Below are 20557 nucleotides of genomic sequence, written 5' to 3'. Positions count from 1 at the left end.
TTCTTCATGATCCAGGAGCTTTCAAAGTGTGAATTGATAATTAATTTATGAAATTATGAAATGGGGGCAGGCACACCCAGTTCTCTGCGTACTCGGAGGGAAAAGACCATGACCATGGAGCTGTAATCACACTTAAATAACCACAGAGGGTGTGTTGTGGGGGGGGGGGGGCAGTGTTTAATAGAAAGTACAGAAAGCAGTCAAAGAAGTTCAGAGGCAGAGGGCAAGAGGACAAGGATGGGGAGGAAAGGCAGAAAATATTACTCATATAACCATGGATTAAAGTTGGGAGCACTAGGCAGTATGTACCCAATGGAGATGGAGGAGTGCTTGGGGGAGGGAGCAGGAATTAGAGGTCTCATTTTTTATAGGGTTTTGAGGGACACAGACTGTTATCTGTGCCACTTTGAGGTTATTAGTTCATTAACATATTCAAATCATCTTAAAGTAGCTATTAAAACTATCAAGTTAACCTGTCCGTATCCTGTGAAAATTATCAATACCTTTTGGTCTTCTGTGGATGTATGAAACTCTTCTTGAGATTTATACATCACAGGATCAAAAACCTTGACAACAGATACTCAATTAATTATCTTCTGAATCTACCATTATTAACAGCATGTGATTTTTACATGCTACAATTTATAAATTATACTCTCCTTTGATCTTTGTGACTTCCATGTTCCCCTTTGTAATTTTATTTCCTGCTACTGCTTTTTTACATTAGGTACTTATAAAAATTTTCTTACTATTGGGCGAGTTGGGGGGGGCGCCAGGTGTCAGGGGAGTTTTGTGGTGGAACAAGATACACTTAAAAAAAAAACACACACACACAGGGGGCAGCTAGGTGGCGCAGTGGATAAAGCACTGGATAAAGCACTGGCCCTGGATTCAGGAGTACCTGAGTTCAAATCTGGCCTCAGACACTTGACACTTACTGTGTGACCCTGGGCAAGTCACTTAACCCCCATTGCCCTGCAAAAAAAAAAAAACAAACACACACAGTGGGCTCAATTCTCACCTAAGACAGAGAGCTGGAAAGGACTTTAGATGCCACTGTCAGAACCATTCATTTTATAAGTGAAGAAAATTAAATTGCCACACAGTCAGAGAGAAGTTTTGAATCTAAGTTCTGTAGGATATTTTAAATGACTATGGCTAATTTTGGGGGGACTAATCTGTGGATGACTAATCTGGGGACCTCTGACTGTTTAGCTATCTGACTGTGTTTAATTTAATATGGGCCGTTTATAAAGTTCCACCACACTACTCTACTCCCAAATTGATAAACTAAAGATTAAGAAGACTCAACTAAATAATTAATGCAGAGTTTATTTATGAGATAAAATGTACAACCTGACTGCATTGCAGTGTGTCTCTTTCCACTGGGTCCCTTTCCCACCTGCTGTGCCTTGAACTTTTTAAATACATTTAAGGGCCTTAGTGGCCTCCAGCCTCAGAGCCCGTTATACTTTCCTTGCTCAGCTACTTTCTTCTAACTCTGCTGGTACCCTTTCACTTTGTAAATCCCCCTGCTTCTAACTTTCCTCTCCTCCTTACTGCCACCGCTGAACCCGTTTCTCTCTCACTGACCTCTGTCAGTCTGCCCTTCGGCCTCTCTTTTCTCTGCTCCTAGTCCTTCTTGTCTTCTCCTGCGTCCTTGTAGACCCGTCTCTAGTCTCCAATCTTTGCTGTCTCCTCAGCTGCCTCTTGACCTCTTCTTGTCCCCCCGAACCTCTTCTCAGCCTCTCTTGTCCGCTCCCCACGGAACCGTCCTTGTCCACCCCCCTTGCTGTCTAACTCCCAGGTCTATATATACCTTTTCTTCTCTCCACTCAAATCTCGGGGCTTTCTTGCACCCACACACCAAGCTAATCCGCTAGCCAGGGCTGGGGGGGGGGGGGGCGCTTCAGCTTCACGTGCCTCAGGCTATGCCAGAGCCGGGCCTGGACCAGTCCGAGATCTCTCGGATAGCTCCGCTCAGGTTTTTTTTTTCCCCCAGCTGTCTGACCTTCGTGTACGGGGCCTTCTTGGCTCAGCTGAAGCAGAGGAGGAGGGGCACCAGCCCCTCCCACACAGAAGAGACCCTGAGGGCCTAAGGTTTTCTAATATCAGCGTAAAGGTAGGCTCCCCAAATCAAAATAAACTTCCACAGTTCTCTGCAAATTCAGCACTCTTCCATATTACAAGTTCTTTCATTACCTGAAGTTATAGTTCATTTGGGACAGGTGACTTGAACCCACAAAGGGCCAGCAAGCTAGGTGCTTTCCTACTATCTCCTTACTCATCTTATGTGTCAACTACCTATTAGCCATTATTTGCTCTGTTCTTTCCAGTCCAAAAATTATCTATGGCAGAGGAAAGAGAAGAAAATAAAGAATAGCTTAGTTTTCCAGTCTCACCATCAGTTATCATTATCCCTCCCCACTCCAAGCATCTAATTCCTTCTTTGATCTTTCCCTCTCCCTAATATAGCTTACAAACAAAACCAGAAGAAAAACCAGCCTGCTTGCTGTTATCCTTAGATTTCCTTACCAACTTCAGTCCAGGAGCTATGAGGCCTCCTGATACTGTTCTTACAGACCTGTATAATACTTCTGTATTAGCCCTTGAGTCTACTTTCTGTACATGCATTTTAAAAAATTTAAGTTGATTGGTGACTTCCCTGTACGTTGGTCTCTTTAGAAGGGTCTTCTTTCTTCCTTCTCATCAGAATTGGGTTTTTATGTCTTCAGAATTTCATCCTGAAGGGTTTCCCATTCCTCCTCATCTAATTAATTACGCCTGTAGGATTTTAGTACACCAAGTCCACCTACTCTTTCTCTGAACCCTTTGAAATCTGCTTTCCCAAAATCTGGGGTACATGTCAAATTATGCTGAGCTTAAGTCTCCTGTATCAAAATCTAAAATGGAAAGGCCACTTCTCAAAGTTCCCATCTTTTCCACCCCAGCAAGTCATTCTTTTTTGTTGATGTAAATTATATCAAGAAAGTGATTTCTCTTTTTTGGTTTTGTATTTATCTTTTGAAAGAGAAAATTATCTTCAAAGCAAGTCAACAAATTATCAGTTTGCTCTGCTTTTGGCAGAGAGCTACATCAGGTGTCCAAAACTCGAAGTCTCCTATTGCTACTGTATTGTTTTTGTGCCAAGCTTGTGATACTTTCCCAAGCTCCTCTTCAATTTTCTCTTTCTATGCAGGGGGTTTGTAGTATGCTCCAAATTCAATATTGCTTCAGTTTACACGTCCTCTGATCTTCTACCCAAACAGTTGCTTCCTTCTGATCCCCAGATTTCCTTGATTAGTATAACTTTATATTATATAATTCTACCCTACCCCCCACCTCCATTTACTTATCATGTTACTTTTTAAATTTTTTCTTTCTTTCCTTTTTTTTAAGGGGGCAATGGGGGTTAAGTGACTTGCCCAGGGTCACACAGCTAGTAAGTGTCAAGTGTCTGAGGCAGGATTTGAACTCAGGTACTCCTGAATCCAGGGCCGGTGCTTTATCCACTGCGCCACCTAGCCCCCCCCCCCCATCATCTTACTTTTGACTGAGATATACTTTTCCAGATCCATATTCCAGACATGGATTTTATCCCAAGTCCCAGTAACACAAGGTAAAATCTGCATAGGACCTCTTAGCTCATCTTTCTTAATACTCAAACTTTGTACATTTGTGTGTAGAAATCTGAGGTAATGGGTTTTATTGCTGAATCCTTTTTTAAAAATTCTGTCTTGGGGCAGCTAGGTGGCACAGTGGATAGAGCACCAGCCCTGGATTCAGGAGGACCTGAGTTCAAATCCGGCCTCAGACACTTTACACTTACTAGCTGTGTGACCCTGGGCAAGTCATTTAACCCCAACTGCCTCACCAAAAAAAACCACACACACACACACACACACACACACACACACAAAAATTCTGTCTCTGGTGAACTTATGGGTTTATTGTTCTTGCTATGATGTGGCCAATGTACAGTAATTATGGTGGATGTATATTAGCAGTTTTCCCCTCTGTATATGTTCCTAGTAGAAATGGCACTTACTAAGCAAGCACAAAGAGAAAACCTGTTCTGATTTTAAAGAATCATGTCACAACTTATTTAAAGGAAGGTATGATAAAATAATGGAAGTGGTGGTAGTAGAAATCACAAATGATACTACACGGTGAGGATATCAATAACTAGTGGCCCAAACGCCCAATGTCTCATTTTTAGAAGTGATCAAATGTATGCTTGATGGAAGTATGAGAAAGGAACAAGAAAGCATCTTTGAAACAGTTGTACATAGTAGATCAGTTCTTTACAAATGACATTGAACTGACTGAAAATTATAAAACACAAAATCCCAGAATTAACTGATTGTAATAAAGCATTAGATCCAGAGTAAAACAGTATTAAAGTTTCTTCTCCAATAGAATCTTCAGAGATATGCTGGACCATAAAATATTCTTTGACAAATGCAACCACAGATTATACTGTTCAATGATTTTCTTAAAAGAATAGTTCAAATGCAGAGCAGGCATAAAACAACTGAGACATATACTTTCAAAAGGTGTCCACCACCAGAGGTCAACCAGTGAGGCCCTTTAGAAGTTCCTTCTTAGGAAGATCATGCTGAATGTACTTTCACAGGAGTACCTCAATGAGATTCAAGATTATTCAGAAAAGATGAGCCTAACAATCTATACAGAAAAAAACTAAATGGATTTTAAAATGCCCATTGTCTAGAGTAGGGCTTCCTAAACTTTTTTAACTCACAATCCCTTTTCACCTGAGAAATTTTTATGCGACCCTAGGCATAAAGGTACATAAAATAGGTCTATATATCAAATGTTTACTGCCAATTTTTTTTGCAAGATCCACATTCAGTTATGTGATCTCATTTGGCATTATGACCCACAGTTTAAGAAGCTTTGGTTTAGATTATAAAATGCAACCCATTGAATTATAGTACATCAATATACATATTTGAAATACACACTACAAATGGAAAATTAATTGGGCCCAGAATTGAAAAAAAGGAAGGGGGGGCAGCTAGGTGGCGCAGTAGATAAAGCACCGGCCCTGGATTCAGGAGTACCTGAGTTTAAATCCAGCCTCAGACACTTGATACTTATACTAGCTGTGTGACCCTGGGCAAGTCACTTAACCCCCATTGCCTTGAAGAAAGAGAGAAAGAGAGAGAAAGGGAGGGGGAGGGAGTACACAGAAATAACAGGTGAACAGCCTATTAGCTCCACTGGGACTCTTTAAAATATAAAAACACCTAGATGAAGGTTTCTAAGAAGCACAGATCCCCTACAGTGGCTCTACGGAAGAATATGGACAAGCATTTCACTTATGTGTGAAGGGATGGTTTCCAGTCTCCAGGGTAGGAACAGCCACAATGATAAAATCACAGAGCTCTTAAAGTGATATTTTTTCTTTATCCTGAACTGAAATTGAGCTCCTTGTAAACTCCTTGTTCTGTTCTTTGGGGAAGGCACTTCAAGTAACCACAAATTCACCTAACTACTTACTATCACCTAACCCTGCATTTCATAACCCCAACATTAGATTGCTAAAATATTAAAATTCTCTCTGACCACTAAGACTATATGAATTTAACAGAGATTTATTAAAGTCCTTCAACAAGTAGTTTCTTTATATCACTACAATAAAAATAAATCCAGATTAAAAATTCCTTGCTCAAAAATCTTCAATGGCTCCAAATTTTACTAAGATTAAAACAAAACCTTCTTAATTTGGCACTTAAGGCTCCAATCTATCTTTTCATGTTGTCACATTACCTCCTTTCTCATACATGCTACAGTCCGGCAAAATTATACTACTAGCTGATCCCTAAATTGAACCCAACATCTGCCTCCCAACTTCTAGATCACACACTTCATTCAAATCTCCTCAGGTGCTACTTTTGATCTCTCGAAATGAAAGTACTCTCTCCTTCTCAAATATCCCTATAATAGTTCAGCCTGGGTCTTTAATTTGCATCCAACATTACTTATACTTATCTATGTACATACTGCATGTCTTTACCAATGATAACCTGTAGGCTCCTAGAGGTTAAAGTTACCCACCCTTTACACATAGTAGATGCTTATTGTCTGTTAAAATGAAAATTCTGTAACATGTAAATTCAAAACCTGTAATAAAATGTTAATCAGTGTGACCAAGGGGTAATGTGAAAAGAACAATGGACTGCACTTTCTGGGGACATTAGGATTTGAACCTTGCCTTTAACACCAGTTTTATAACAGTCAAATTCTCAGGGCCTCATTTTTCTCATCTATAAAACGGGTGGCACTTCACAGCAGTCAAATGAGAGAAATATGTAAAACATTTTGCATATCATGTGTTACACAAATGTTAGCTGCTAGACACTATATATATAGTAGGCACTTTGATGTTCAACCTGTTAAACACCAATTGTGGTCCTATATTATAGCAACAAATAGCTAGAAGAAACAAGGTTCCCACTTACAATATCAAAATACACACCTACCAAACTCTAGACATTAATGACAAAGGAGAGTTTTTAAAAGTTCCAATTTATGGATTTATTTCCATATTAAAACATTAATATAATATTTTATAAAATAACATGAAACCAAGAAGATAAGAATACCATAGGACACACTGGTAAAAGAGTTGATCAAGGGTTACAAACTTCCCAATTTTAAATTATGAAAGGCCAGTTATCGAAACAGTCTGGCACTAGGCATACATTGAGAAAATTAGACCAACACAAAGAAAAAAATGGGAAAGCAATATGGAGAAAAAAATATGTATATCCATACTCACAATAACCATGTCAAATTCTAGAGAACTAAAAAAAAAAAAAAAAAAAAAAAGGAAAAGCATCATATACTTATCCCAAATGTAGAAATACAATTCTTTATCAAAGCAATGAAGACACTTGACACTTACTGGTGGCTGTCTGACCTTGGGCAAGTCACTTAACCTCAATTACTTCTCCCCTACCTTCCCCCCCCCAAAAAAAAGCAATAGATAAAATTATTTGGGACAAGGTGACTGATTTGGTTTTATAAGACAAAAAAAAAAAAAAAGGCACGAAAATAAAACTAAAGCTTAAAAGGCAATTTATTTGCATGTTCTTTTTGGAAGGCTATGTGGAAATATAGAAGCCACAAAAAGCATACGTCATAACTATGACCAAGTAATACCACTAATGGGAATAAATATTATTTCTAGAAAGTAATCCAAAGAAAAGAATAAAGTTAACTATAGAAGAATATTTAAAGCACTGTTATATATAAGAACAAAAACTGAAAATAACCTGGAGGATGGCTAGTGGCTATGGAACACCAATGTAATAATGTTATTTTTATGATTTTAGGATTGTACAAAAACATGAACACATGGACATATATATAGATTTATATGAACACAAAGCAAAAAAAAAGCAAAACTAGGTCTGTATTCAGATTTCAACTACAGAAAAAAGTCAAATAGATCTAGATCTATATAAACTTGAAAAAATACAAGGACAAGGATCAAGAAGGGGTACAATTAAGTTTTTGTGGGGCAGCTAGGTGGCGCAGTGGATAGAGCACTGGTCCTGGAGTAGGGAGGACCTGAGTTCAAATCTGGCCTCAGACACAACATTTACTAGCTGTGTGACCTTGGGCAAGTCACTTAACCCCAATTGCCTCACTTAAAAAAAAAGTTTTTGTGACACCGAAATCAACACCTATTTTCAAACTGATTAAGCATTATCATTCCAAAGAATGTAGACAGCCTTTCTGAGGAGTTTGGCTTAAAAAAGGGGAGGAGAAAAACAAGGCAATAGCTTAAGGGGATGGTAAGAAAAAGTGAAGGTGTTTTAATGATGGGAATTTGGGCATGTTTGAAGGCTGTGGGGAACTAAAAGATCAGGAGAGAATGGAGACATCAAGCAATGTGTCAATCATTGATAAAAGTCCCTAAAGGAATGGAGTGAAAGATAAAACTCTTTAGCATGTCACTCAGGACCCTTATACCTTCCTGTAGATTGAAGCTGATCCATTAATCAATACTTTGGATTTGGTCAAACGGTAACAAATCCATCTAACTGGACCATTATTTAACAAGTTTTTCTTTAAAAACACGTTTTGTTGAAGTTTTTTTTCCTTACATCAGTTATTCCCCCATCCTACCACCCCCCAAAAAACCCTCCTTTGTAACAAATTGCAGCTAAACAGAACAAACCAATACACTGATTCTACACACACGCCCCCACATACTCTCTCATCACTTTCAAGTTTGAACACCTCTTCCCATCAGTTCTTCCATCCTATCCACAATGATGTTATACTTAAGATTCACAAACATGAGGTATACTATGGCTACAAGGAGTCTCCTGGTCTAGTAATCCTCACGTAGTAACCTTGTCAGAAATAATGATGCACAATAAATCTGGAAAGATTTGGTACATCCCCTTCTAATACTCACAATTTATCAGTTTGAGAGTCTCTAGAATTTCTCAGGATCAAGTCTACTGGTCTTTGATTTACATAATCTAATTCCACTCCTCTTTGCCTCAAAAAGTTTTTAATCTCCTAAAACTTTTCAAATTTCTCCAAGATTCCATGAAGATCACAAATGGTGGTTTGGTACCTTGCCATATTATTTTTTGAAGCCATTAGATCTTAAGTAATTTAAGATTTGTTGGGTGCATGCAACTCTAGTTGCTATACTTTGGATCCAATTTCTCCAATGTTCTATATTTTCCAGACGAAATGTTATTCTTAACATCAAAACAAAAGAACAGTTGATAAATAATTCCACTTAATTTATCTTCGTGCTTTGAACAACTTTAAAAATAAACACCCTGTTATACTTAGCATTTTTCAGAAGCTATAAGTTCATTCAGGGCTTTAGCCTTCCAAACTCTAATTTCACAAGTATAGGTCACTTTTATATTCTTTCCTTGATTAAAATGACCTGCTTCCGGTTTTTTGTTTTGTTTTGGGGGAGGGGAGCAACTGAGGTTAAGTGACTTGCCCAGGGTCACACAGCTAGTAAGTGTTAAGTGTCTGAGGCTGGATTTGAACTCAGGTACTCCTGACTCCAGGGCCAGTGCTCTATCCACTGTGCCACCTAGCTGCCCTGCTGCTTCCATTTTTATAACTGTTCTTCTAAAATCTGAGCACTCGGGAAAGCTCCCTGTAAAGTCACAAAGGTAATATTAAACATGTTTAACATTTTTTCTTCTTTGGGCTCACTAACGACTGAACCATCAGGATTTTGTTGAGAACCTTTAATCCATCTCACATTTTCTTTTATTCTCTGGCCACAAGCTAACTATTTTTTCCTCAAATGTTTCAAAATCTGTTCTAAAGCTCAAGTGAAATGTCTTCCCAAACCAGGCATTTTCCTCCATCATTATGGATTTGGGCTCATTTTCCTCCTACATGTTTCTATTATGTCCATTTGGTCAACTAGTTCACCACCCCCCAAAAAAGGAATCAGGTCTATGGAAGGAATTCTACTCTTTGTTCCTTAAAGCATGTCAATGGATCTTAACAAATTTCACAAAGGAACACACCAATGGTTCATATAGCCTTCTCCTTTAAGAGTGGTATGTTCAGACATATTGTCAGAAATTGCTCTATAACATAATCAAGAATTTCAGGACTCTAGAGCTATCTCAATTCATTTCTTAACTTTATAGAAATACTGGATAGGATCATATGATATAATTCTCCCCCCTCATTCCTTTGTGTGACCATGGGCATGTCACTCCCTCTGGGTCTGTTTTCCATCTGCAAAAGGAGACCAAACTTTTCCTACTATATCATACTGACAAATAGCACTTTCTTTTATTTGCCTGAAAACTTTGTTCTTCAGCTTCAGTTGGAGACCCTTTAGTTTTAGTATTCTATGGGTCTCAAATTCATGTTCACTCTAACCACACCTTTTTAATGAATTCGGCTTCATCTTCCTCCAGAGAAGGTGGCAAATATTTAACACCACCACACAAACCTGAACTTACACAAAAGGAAGTGAAAATGCCATTTCCAATGGAAAGCATGAAGGAAGTCAGTCTATCTGAACAAGAGCACCAAAGTTTAATACTACATGCTTTTCCTTCTCTTTTAAGCACTGTACAGAATATCAAGATCTTTTAGGATCCTCAACTCTAAGGACAACCAAACAGAAAAAGTATAGTACTTGCAACATCAAAAGTATGCTAAAAACTAGATTGGAAGGGGGCAGCTAGGTGGCGCAGTGGATAAAGCACCGGCCCTGGATTCAGGAGGACCTGAGTTCAAATCCGACCTCAGACACTTGACACTTACTAGCTGTGTGACCCTGGGCAAGTCGCTTAACCCCCATTGCGCCCCCCCCCCCCCCCCCCCCGCCAAAGTAACTGGGAAAACTAGATTGGAGAAATAATTCTTCCTAAGGGTCTCTCAAACATGCTGTATTCTGGGTCATCTTAGCTATTATTAAAATAGGCAAGTGGCAGCTAGGTGGCGCAGTGGATAAAGTACCAGCCCTGGATTCAGGAGGACCTCAGTTCAAATCCAGCCTCAGACACTTGACACTTACTAGCTATTGTGACCCTGGGCAAGTCACTTAACCACCATAGCCCCGAAAAAGAATTTTTTTTAATTAAAAAAAAATAGGCAAGCAAAGATTGAGCTGCTAGGACTACAGAAAATAATCAAGTTTAAGATGCAACCCAAGGTTAGTTTTAATCAGCTTCCTCCATCCCCAAAACTCCACATAATTCAACATAAAGGATTTCTGTAGTCTTAGTTTATTTCTTCCTCTATATCCTTTTAATGCCAATAAACACCCACAGTGAAGTACTGAAGTATTCCTATCTTTTTGGAGCAATATTTAACCCAGAAAGACTATGAAGAATGAATGGTGCCTTTCCTATAAAATCATTATGGCCTTTCCTCCCCTTTCAAACTACTTGCTAGTTGAACCACCAAGGCCTCTGGGGGTGGGAGGAGACTGAAACAATGATAAATCCCAGTGGGAAAATTCACCCTGCCAAAGTAGAGAGAAAAGTGCTTTTCAACTTATATTCTTAGAAAGTTGCTGGGGCACAGGGAGCTTTTAAGTGAGGTAGCCAGGGTCACAAGAGCTTAGCAAACAGAACCCTCAAATGGCTAAAAAAAAAAAAACCCCAACTAAGTGTAGAAGGTGGGTTGGGGTGTGTCATTCTTTGAAAGGGCTTTAGCTATAACAAAGAGTCACAGCATTTTGTTAAATCTGGGGATGGACTCAAAGATTCAAGGTTTAGAGTTTAAAAAGTGCTTAGAGCTGGGGCAGCTGTGTGGCGCAGTGATAGAGCACCAGCCCTGGATTCAGGAGGACATGAGTTCAAATCCGGCCTCAGACACTTTACAAGTACTAGCTGTGTGACCCTGGGCAAATCACTTAACCCCGATTGCCTCACCCCCCCCCAAAAAAGTGCTTAGAGGTAATCTAATCCAATCTTGTCATTTTACAGAGGAGGAACTGAGGCCCAAAGAGGTTTAAGTGACCTAAACCAATGTAACTGGTAATGGCAGACCCAGGATTTGAACCAAGATTCTCTGACTGAATTCTATACCTTCTCAATGTACCAGGATACTTCTAAGCCCTCTATATTCTCATATTAGAGGCTGCTCCCCAAATACTCAGAATACATTTCCTTCTCCTTGTCTTCAGGGTCATCTCCCGTTTAGATGCCTTTAGTTTAGGGCTTTCTTTCTCTTCTCTCTAGTATATACTCATATATGCTATATGTACCCCAGGTAGAATGCAAACTCTCTGAGGGCAAAGACTCTTCACTCTTGTCTTACTTTCCAGAACCCAAGGCCCAAGGTCCTGACAGAGAAGACACTCAATAAAATGTTTTCTTTTAAATTAGATTAGAATAGGACGAGGAGATGCCAAACCAATAAATCTGGTAAAAATATTACAGGAGAATTTATGTTTATATGTGCTCCCAAACATAAAAGATTACAGTGGTGTCAATGAATAATAACATGTATGGTACAATGGGAAAAAGTCCTGGATTTGGAGAGTGAGGATGTGGGTTCAAATCCATACTCAATTCTACTAGTGTGACCGTGAGCATACATTTACCCACATTGGGCCTCAGTTCCCTCATCTATAAAATGGGAGGAAGGTGTGTCATTCTAGAAAGCAAATTAGAAGTAGACCCAAAAAATCACTAAATATGAATACACTGACTCAACAATATTATTACAAGTCACATACTCTGAGGATGTCAAAGTTAGGGAAAAGGGGCTCTTATGTAAAAAAATATTTATAGGAGTAGATTCTGTTGCAAAGAACTAAAAACAAAGTTGGTGCCCACCCACATTAAGACATAACCTGTATGAACTTTATTTAGATTCTAAGCTCCTTGAAAGCAGGGATTGGTTTTTTTGGGGTGAGGCAATTGGGGTTAAGTGACTTGCCCAGGGTCACACAGCTATTAAGTGTCAAGTGTCTGAGGCTGGATTTGAGCTCAGGTCCTCCTGAATCCAGGGCCTGTGCTCTATCCACTGCGCCACTTAGCTGCCCTAGGGATTGTCTTTTGCCTCATTTTGTATCCCCAGCAACTTAGCACAGAACCTAGTACATAGTAGGTGCTTAACAAATGTTTCCTGGCAGATTCAACTAATCCAGAGTGAAACAAGTGGAATCAGTAGAACAATTTACACAATTACTGCAATAATATGAAGAACAAATAACTGGAAAATTTAAATACTTTGTCAGAAGACACTGATGAAACAAGCTTTCTATTATTTCCAGACAGTAAGTGAACTTGTTTTGCTTGACCATATTTACTTGTCATAAGAGAGGGCTGTCTGAGAGGGAGATATTGTGGGGGGATGAAGAGGGGAGAGTTGGTAGGCAATGATTAAAAAGAAAAGAACTGGGGCAGCTAGATGGCACAGTGGATAAAGCACAGGCCCCGGATTCAGGAGGACCTGAGTTCAAATTTGGCCTCAGACACTTGACACTTACTAGCTGTGTGACCCTCAGCAAGTCACTTAACCCTCATTGCCCTGCAAAAAAAAAAAAAACCACAAAAAAACCCCCAACAATTAAATATTAAAATACAAAAAGTTCCAAAATGGGGGACAGACAAGGACAATTTATTAGTATCCTGTTAAACTTCAAATATAGCCTTAAAAAACTACATAAAAGGGGCAGCTAGGTGGTGCAGTGGATAGAGCACCGGCCCTGGATTCAGGAGTACCTGAGTTCAAATCCAGCCTCAGACACTTAACACTTACTAGCTGTGTGACCCTGGGCAAGTCACTTAACTCCAATTGCCTCACTAAAAAAACAAACAAAACTACATAAAAAATTTTAGTATACAAAGAACAGAAAAATAGGACTGTATGTGAAACTGAACTTTTATTATGTAGTTTTTAAAAAATGTTTTTAAATGACAAAGTTGGACTAGATGGCATCTGAGGTCCCTTCCAGCTATACATGCTTCTAATCAGTGTTATCAAAAGACAATTTTGTCAAGGAACACAAGAGATTAACCATTACCAGAATGATAACTTAAGTTCAATAATGCACTGATGTTCTTGCATATGTAACAAATACCTAGACAAGGTCTAATATTTTTTGCTTAAGGCAAGTATTTTAGACAAACCTAAGACATGTCAAAGAAAGATTTTTCTACTTTCTACTAATATACAAAGCAGCCAAGTTATTAAGCAAAGGCTTCAGCCACCATCAACTGCTGAATAAGTACATATTTTCATTTAACTATATCTATAATTTTGAAGAGATTATGTCACTTCAACTAAGTTGAAAATACCAAAAGTTAACTTAAATTACTAACTGACATAGTATTTTAAAAATAAATTATTGGATTCAATCAGTTAAATGCCAAGATGTATTCTCTTTTATCTGCAAAAGGTAAGAAGCAGGGGGCGGCTAGGTGGCGCAGTGGATAGAGCACCGGCCCTGGATTCAGGAGGACCTGAGTTCAAATCCGGCCTCAGACACTTGACACTTACTAGCTGTGTGACCCTGGGCAAGTCACTTAACCCCCATTGCCCCATAAAAAAAAGGAAAAAAAAAGGTAAGAAGCTATTACTTCATAGGAAAATTGTTTTAACAGCAATTTTTAAAAGAACATTCTTTGTTCTTCTGTTGGCACATTTATAACTATACCTGCATTTTTAGCATTCAGCTTCATTTTCAGGGGGGAAAAATTGGCCTTTTCTATCTAAACCCATGCATTTAAATTGGTAGATCTAAAGAAAACCTGTCAAAGGAAAACATTTAGTAGTCAGATTTAAATACACAAAGAGTAACATGGTACAGAGGGAAAAGCACCAGCTCTGGAGTCAATACCACCTCTATTTCTATGTGACTTTAGGCAAGTCACAAGTTTCCATAAATTAGGGTGCTGGACTAGATGGCCTCAGGTCTCTTTCAGCTCAAGAATTTAAGATCTTATGACCACAGTACATGTTTTCAAGATCCTGGATCTAAGATCCTATGTACCATGTTTTATAATTTCTACCTTGAGAAAAATTATAACCTATCTCACAGTTATCAAGATGCTTTGTAAACCTGTACTAAGTTACAAATATTATCTCATTTGATCCTCACAACAACCCTGGGAGATAGGTACTGTACCTTTTCAGAATCTCACAACTAGTAAGTGCTCCAAGGTTCAATGTTAACTAGGGTCTTCCTAAACTCCAGTCCCCAGCATTCTATCCACTGCACCACCAGCTACTTGGAAACATGTAATTTCTTTTGTGAGAGCCAATTTGGTAGGATCATAGTGTGTATATAGAACTGGAAAAGGTAAGAAACAGGTTGTCTAGGGCTTTAAATGCTGAACAAAGGAGTCTATATTTGATTCTAGAGATAAGGAGCCTCGAGTATGACATTATCAAACCTGTGCTTTAGAAATATCACTGGGGTGGCTAGGTGGCTTAGTGGATAAAGCACCGGCCCTGGATTCAGGAGGACCTGAGTTCAAATCCGACCTCAGACACTTGACACTTACTAGCTGTGATCCTGGGCAACTCACTTAACCCTCAAACAAACAAACAAAAGAAGTATCACTGGCAGCTATGTGGAGGACGGATTGGAAAGGGGAGAGGGAGACTTGCTGCAGCAGTAGTCCAAGTGAGAGGTGATAAGGGTCTGAACTAAGGTGGTGGCTGTGTCAATGGGGAATACTATGTAGTGTTAAGGGATAATCCATGGGCAAGTCACTTCATCTCTTGGCCTCAGTTTCATTTGTAAGCTGAAGGACATTTGAGCTTCAATGAGCTAATATGTAAAACAGAGAGCATTCACTTCATAGGGATGTTGTAAAAAATAAAATGAAAAACTTATATTAATCTATGTTAACTAATTTACCTGCTTTCTCATGCAGGGCATACAATGTAATACAACCACTGATTCAGGATTATATTGTAATCAATTATTGATAATAACGAACAGGTATTTGCCCCTACTCGAAGTGGCCCCTGACAATTGTGCTGTTCCAGTTTCTATGTTTACTTTTCAGAAAGTATTTCATTCTCCTCTTTGACTGTCAGGCTATAACTTCTGGTCTGCCCTCCCCTCCCAATTTGCTACTTTGGCCAAAATCCTGGATACTAGAGAAAGCTATTTAGAATCTCTTGTAAAGTTAAAACAATCTTTGTTTGTGTGAGGGTCTATCCTATAAATAAAATCCACAAACACAAGTTTATATTTCTGGAGAGGTGAAATGTTATTGTATTATAAAAACATCTGTAACAATTAGAAGATGCGTGTAAACCTAGGATCAGGTAAAAGCAAGTGTTGTATTTCATATTTACAAATTCTGGGAAGAGAGTTTAAAAATCTGCTATTGTAAACACTTTTACTTCTGCAAGTGGAAAGGATAATATAATCAAAGTACTATCTTAATTTGTTTTTTTAAAATACCAAAAGCTCATTTTTCAAACAGAGGCAAGCTAGAAAAACATAACTCTCAATTACCTACGCTAATAGGGAACAGCTGTAACAAGAAATCCACAATAAATTTCATAAACCAAAATAGGAATGAATTTTAAAATACCCTTCCAATAAAACTTTAATAATATAAAAAGCCAGAAAACTGAGATTTAATCCCTGTCTTTATTTCTATTTCCAAACATGTAGTCAGTCACACAATACAAATAGGATGGCAGGCTCTGATTGAATGGGAATTAACTGATTTGTAACTGTAGTAGCTCTGAAATTCACTATGAGATTAATACAGTTGTTAAAACAAATGTCAGAATAGTGTAAAAGTTTAGTTAAAATTCTGATTATAAGCTCTTGAAATTGAACCATCTAAGTATGAAAATTCTCATTCTGATCTGAGTACTCTCCACATTGTATCCTGCAGAAATTCCATCTCTGCATTAAAAGTACAACAGAGATTGTCAAAACTCTTAACTGATAACAGAATTCTTTCATTTCACATTATAGTCTACATTTTATGACCTCGATTTCTAAATTACTTTAGAATATTAATAAAAACGATGCCTTCTCAAGGAGGTACAGCTGAAAATGCAGATGAGTACATGAGTACACAATTTCAGTAATGTAACTATAAAGGATAAGAAAGTCAAACTACAAAAAAATTAAGGAATAAAAAGGGAAAAACATCCATTTACCTGCAAAATGTAAAAAATTATCAAGTCTGTCTCTAACAAAAGCAAAAGTACACCTATAACAAAAATAGAAGCACACAACATAGCTCACAATATAACTGCTTATTTTTTGTCTTTAAAAAAAAAAAAGGCTTACCAAGGTAACCAACCTTTTTTTTTTTTTTTGCAAGTACTCCCCCCTCCAAATCAAAATGTATTGTTAATCACTTACAGAGGGGAACGAAAAAATTAGGATTGTAACTTTCCTTGTTCCAAGTTACTCTTATCTTAAGTATGAGTTAGCAGGTACTAGGGTGTGTGGAATGCCCTTGTCATATTGTGTAAGAGGTAAAGTGAATGGCTAGATCACATGATTTAAAATGCAGAACTTTAGGGTATAGGGCAACTGCTTTTTGTTCTGCTGACTAAAAACCTTAATTTGGTTATTCCCGACTGAATAATATTTCTGAAAGTATGCCAAAACAATTTTTTTAAAATAGAAGGGGGAAATCTGTGACATCCCTTAAGATAACCAGAAATACCTTAAGACTCAGGAGTTGTAATTGGTGAACTAAGTTACATGTATAGACTACTTTTTCCATATATTTCCTTAAGATCATTAAAAGGTGTATTCACCAAGTACCTGAGATAACATGTTTCAATAACGTGAAGATAAATAAACTAGGTTTGTGATGAATTCTTAAGCCATTAAATTATTTTTAACTCTAGCCCCAACTAACACTTGGTATTTCAAGGTCTAACAGTTTGAGCCACTATTACTCAAAACTAAAGGTAACTGTCAAAACTTAATTTTGACATAGGCAAAGCATGATACCTAAGACTAGGACAAGTCATTAAGATGTGTGCATATGTTTTATACTCGATTAGAAACACTGTTGAAAATATGAGGATAAAATTAGTATTTTACAAACTGCTGATGACTTGTTCTAAAAGAGCAACTAGAAAACTGTTTCATCAGTTCAATGGTTCCACTACTAGCACTAGGCTAGCTGTATGACCTTGGGTGTGTCACAACTCCCCTACTAAATGTTGTTCATTTATAAAATGAGCAAATTGGACTACATGATCACAGCGACTGCTTTGTGTCTAAAATTCGATGCTGATAAAGTAAAGAATTATTTCTAGTGGCATCTGAAAATCATCGGCAAACATTTCAAATATTACTGAATTTTCAAATTCACTTAAATTCCGACTTATTTTCCACTTCTGTGAAATGGAGAGATTGCCACCTAGCTCAAGGTGTTGTTTGAATAAATTAGTTAATATTAAGTACTGTGCAATTAAGTTATTATTGGAATTAAATTTTTACATGCTATTCACAACTAGGATTATGCAATAGGAAATGCTCGCCTCCAGAGTGACTAAAATTGTTCCTTCATTCCTGTCTTTACATTCAGGTTAAAGAAGATTCACTTAAATGGTCACACACACACACACACACACACACACACACACACACTCTCTCTCTCTCTCTCTCTCTCATCGGGGCTCTGACATTTAGGAGAAAAAGTCTGTTAAACTGTAGGACTAACTAGCAGCAAAGGACAACAGCCTACACACCATATTCCCTATATTCCCTGAAAGGTCTGCCTCAGATTGCAATATTACTGGCCAAACACTAAATTTTATGGTAAGATATTTACTTTTCAAGTGTTGTTAAATTAGGTTCTTCTATGAATTTTGAAGGTAATTCCCTTTACCCAAGGTGTGGAATGGGGTGGATGAGGGTGGAGAGAGGGGTGAGAATTTAAAGTGGAACGAGAAGTTGGGTTGAAGTCCCAGTTCCTTGGTTGTGTGACCTTGGGCAAGTCACCTCACTTTCTGGTCCTCGGTGTGCTCATCCGAAAATACAAGGCTGATAAGTCTTCCTAACTAAACTTATAGGGGGTGTGAGGTTAAAATGAGTTTATACACCACTCCATAAAATAGATAAAAGCGAGCCGTTATTAAACAGGGAGGGCACTTCCAGTCCCAATTCTCCTGATAAGGAACAGAAACTGGGATATGCTGGTAAAAACTCCTCCTCCTCCTCCCTTTCTTCCTCCACCGCAAAAATGACTCAAACACTCCGGTTCCCGATTCATTCCCCCGCTCCGGCCTCTCATTTCACTGTAATCTGCCCGTGGGCAGGAAGAGAAAGGCTTTCCCCACCTTTGCCTCACCCCTCTGGCCGTCAGAATCGGGCCCGGGCAGGCGGAAAAGGAGGCTCCCTGTCCAAAAGAAGAGCACTGACCCTCACCGGGAGCCCTCGGCCGCCCTGGGCTTCAGTTCAACATGGCCCCTCTAAAATAAAAGGATCCCAAGAGGGGATCTGTCAGGTCCCTAACCCGGAGCTGCATTTTATCCACGGTCTCCGCCCTGGGGGGAACCTGTATTAGGACTTTTTTGGGAGGGGGGCGGGGAGGAGAACGGAGGAAGCTTTGCAGAGTGTATGGAGAAGGAAGCCCGAGTTCAAACCCTGCCTCCGACACTTACTATCCCTCTGGCCTCAGTTTCCTTATCGGTGGGAGGCGGGGGTGGACCTCAAAAGTCTCCTCCCTCCCCCTTCCGCACAGATGCTATAATAATATTCACAAAAGGTCCGTAGACACCCCCAGCCTCCAACCGCCTCCTCCCAACTCGCACCCTGGGGCTCGCGGGGGAAAAGGAGGCTTTCGGGGCGGGCGACCCTCGGCCTTCCTGCCTCGCATAGAGGAGGCGCTTCAAGGAGCTTCTCCGTCTCGGGCCTCTCGCTTCCTCCGGACCCAAGCCCCCAGCGTCGAGGGAGGCCCGAAGCTCCAGGCCTCCCTGCCCCCCCTTCCCCAATCCCTGTGGCCCCGGCCTCAGGCTTCGGGTTACCCTCCCGCCCCCTCTCCAGGCCTACACCCCATGAGCCTCCCTCAGCCGGAGCCGCGGCCTTCCTCGTTACGGGCCGCCCCGGCTGGGCCCGGCCGCCTCGGGCCTGGCCTGTTCGAGCCCCGCTCCCGTCGCCTCCCCCGCTCGGGCCTCCGGCGCCGGGAAGGGGCGCGGCGCTACAGGGCAGAGGACCGGGGTGGAAGGGGGGGGGCCTCGCCTTACCTTCCCGCTCCTGAGCCTCGGGCTTCCCGTCTCCTCACCCGCGAGCGGCTGCCGCTCCTTCTTTTTATCGGCTCTCCAGGCGTTGGTTTCGCTCCCACAAGATGGCGGCTCCCGACGGCAGCCACGTCAGTGCCAGGGAAGGCCGTGAGGGGGGCTGGGTAATCGGCGGGCTGCGTCACCAATTCGCTCCGCCCACTTCTCTACTTCCCGCCCCACCCTTCTCTCTATCCCTGACCCCTCCCTCCCCCTAGATTGCGGGCGAAGCGCTTTCGGGCCCCGGTCGGCTCCTTCTTACCTCACTCCTCTTCCTCCCGGGGCCCTACGCGTCCTCCGCCTTATGCGCACGCTCACTGGATGCTCTTCCCTTCCTTTCCACTTTTCTTATGCGCACGCGTGCGTGCCCCTCTTTTTCTCCCAGCCCTGCCTATATCAGGCCTCTGCCCCGACTCGAGCCAGCCTGCACCTGAAGATCGCGGTTTGCGCATGCGCTCCCTGCTCTACTTTGCGGGGGCTTCTATGTGGGCCAGGACAGGTGACGGTCGGCCTCGTTTTTCGCCACGTAAAGTTGTTCGTAAATCGAAGCTCTAGAAACAAAAACACTTTTAGATTGCGTGCTGATTCGTTTATTAATTGATTCCCTGGGGAAATGATTTAGGAAAGCAATGCTTCTCTTCACCCCCCCTCCCGGTTCTTAGTTTATCTTTTTAAAGGGGGAAACTTTTCCCCCCAAGATGCTCATATGCTGGGGTGGTGTCAACTGGGCAGTCAATTGCCCTTCCTAAGTCTCCCCTGAGCCGGTTCTCATGTGACACCTCTAGGCTTAATCGATGGTTCATCATTATCATCATATTCGTGATTAATATTATAA

The 20557-nt window shown here is 40.2% G+C and overlaps 1 protein-coding gene across 2 annotated transcripts in view; it reads right to left on the bottom strand.

Annotated features, from left to right (window-relative positions):
- Positions 1 to 20212, bottom strand: part of ARF1 (ADP ribosylation factor 1) — a 35869-nt gene extending 15657 nt beyond the window's left edge. Inside the window, exons 1-2 of one of the 2 annotated variants that reach the window (XM_043984929.1) lie at positions 19985 to 20212; positions 19690 to 19843 (exon numbers count right to left, since the gene is read on the bottom strand). The gene's annotated coding sequence lies outside the window, so the exon portion shown is untranslated. Of the gene's footprint in view, positions 1 to 19689; positions 19891 to 19984 lie in introns of those variants that run through there. The other variant, XM_043984936.1, reaches the window with a different exon arrangement.
- Between the last annotated feature and the right edge of the window lie 345 nt (positions 20213 to 20557).

Source organism: Dromiciops gliroides, chromosome 1, assembly GCF_019393635.1.
Source record: "Dromiciops gliroides isolate mDroGli1 chromosome 1, mDroGli1.pri, whole genome shotgun sequence".
In the NCBI taxonomy this organism is placed as follows: Eukaryota; Metazoa; Chordata; class Mammalia; order Microbiotheria; family Microbiotheriidae; genus Dromiciops; species Dromiciops gliroides.
Note: the sequence above shows the minus strand (reverse complement) of the source record. Positions and strands in the feature narration are given on the sequence as shown.